This window comes from Penaeus vannamei, chromosome 33, assembly GCF_042767895.1.
Source record: "Penaeus vannamei isolate JL-2024 chromosome 33, ASM4276789v1, whole genome shotgun sequence".
Lineage (NCBI taxonomy): Eukaryota > Metazoa > Arthropoda > Malacostraca > Decapoda > Penaeidae > Penaeus > Penaeus vannamei.
In genome coordinates, this window is record NC_091581.1 from 3,243,779 (window position 1) to 3,246,278 (window position 2,500).

Here is a 2,500-nt window from a genome sequence, read left to right on the forward strand (position 1 = left end):
GGGCTCTCGCTGGCACAGATCTTTGTACATTATTAACGCTAATAAAGCTGGACTCTTATCTATCCTATTTACGGAAAGTCGTGGGCTGTGCAGAGTTTTGTATCATTTATGGCAGCTGAGTTTGACATTCTCGGGGGCGTTCGGAATGAAGCTACGAGATTTATTCTTGGTGGACTTGAAGACAGAAAAAGGAATGTGAACATGAGAACCTTTTGCATACAAAGGAACAGCATACACCGACGCTATAGACCTCTTTGGTGTCAAATCAACCAGAGAATTCCTCTATTTTACACGAGCAACAACAACAACAAAAAAATACTGAAGCCAATCTTGAGTTATAAAACCCATACTCGCAATCTCGGTTGTTAACAATATAAATGCCAATTGGATATATCCATAAAGAAGTGTAACTGAATATAACCTAAAGGATGGCCCCATATGATTAGTCTATTCTGTGGAAAATGTCATTAAGTGTCACGCAAATACCCCTAAAAAGACACCAAAACTTCTGCAATAACCAAACAGCTTTCTCTTGCAACAATCTCTGAACTTTGGAAAAGATACAAAAATGGTAAATCGCCATTTTACTGTCATTTCCTCATTTATCCCTTTTCTTTTGAACACCGTTTCCTCTCTACTACTATCCCTTTCTCTTTATTTCCTGCTTTTTATGTCATTCTTTTCCTTTCCATCTCTCTCTCTCTCTTATATATATATATATATATATATATATATATATATATATATATATATATATATATATATGTCTTTATATTTTTTCTCTCTATATAGTATATCACTTTCTATATACCCCACTACCTTTTATATTTCAAATATATCCTTCTCTTTCTCCTCTCTCTATATATCTCTTTCTCCTCTCTCTATATATCTCTTTCTGCACAAATAAACATACTTTTGCATGGTCAGAGTGTGAATGAAAAAAGAAACACATATGTATGTATGTGCATATGCATATGCATATATATATATATATATATATATATATATATATATATATATATATATATATATATATATATAATATGTGTGTGAGAGAGGGAGAGAAAGAGAGAGAAAGAGATAGAGATAGAGATAGAGAGAGGGAGAGAGAAAGAGAGAGATAGAGATAGAGATAGAGATAGAGAGAGAGAGAGAGAGAGAGAGAGAGAGAGAAAGAGAGAGAGAGAGAGAATAATGAATGAGTGGGTGATACATATATATACGCATTACATCTGGAAATGTCATGTTGCGATGACGTCACAGAGCTAACAGCCCTCAGGCTACATTTAATGTCAGTCGTGGAAATATTGCCAGACATTATTCAATTCGCACTTTTGCATAAATATTCACATATTCAGATTTTTACTAACGTTCTGTAGAGCTTACATCCTTGTTTTCTACTTATTTCTCTCATTTCTTTTCTTTCACACACGTTAATAAGTACATTACCTATTGTCACGCATTTTGCAAACGTATACTTAAAGACAATCACGAAAGGTCAAAGAGAAACAAAACACGATATCAAATTTGACGTCTCTCCATCTTTATCGTATTCCTTACACCCGCTTCTTGCAGACCAAACCTTAGAAAGAACCTCGACTTTCATTCCCGCGAAGGAGGAGGCAAGAGCGAACGGAGGAGGGACCGAAATCCAACGAAGAGAACCGACGAAGAGGAAGAGGAAGAACGGAGAGGCCAAGACACGAGATAAGAAGGGACGCGTGAGAAGGGACGTCTTGCAAGGGACTCGGGCGTGCAAGGAAGGACGCGAGTGACTTATGTGGCCACGCGAGCGGAGATCCCCCCCCCCCCCCCCCGCAGAAAGGACGGTGACAGGACCCGACTGCAGGAGGAAGAAGGACGAGCAGGAGGAGGAGGAGGAGGAGGAGGAGGAGGAGGAGGAGGAGGAGGAAGAGGGAAGGAGGAGGGAGGGAGGAGGAGGGGGTGAGGAGGAGGAGGAGGAGGGGGTAGGAGGAGGAGGAGTAGGGGGTAGGAGGGGGGGAAGAGAGGGTAGGAGGAGGAGGAGGAGGAGGAGGAGCAGCAGCAGCAGGAGATCTCGTTCCCAGATCTTTTAGGAGGTTGAGGAGAGAACGAGGAAGGTGGAGAAGGTGGGGGGGGGGTATGCATCCTAGACCCTCCATTTTCCTTTCCTAAAAAAAAGGGGGTCACCACGAAGACAACGCAAAGAAAGAAAGGTTGGTTTTAGAATATGGGGACGAAAAAGAGAGAGAGAGAGAGACAGAAAGGAAAAGAAAAGACACCCTTTACCCAGTGTCCTCTCAATGACAAATGTGATGTATCTTCCTTCCTCTCTCTCTTTCTCCCGCCGTGGCCATTGAAAGGGGGCAGAACGAGAAAGCGTGGAAGGGACGTATCATTAAAAGAAGAAGAAGGACAATGGGAATGGCTACATAAATGGGCACAAAGGAGAGAGATCACAGACACGGAAGACAAAAGAGGCTGTATGGAACTCGAGCAAAAAAGTAAAAGATCTGATGCA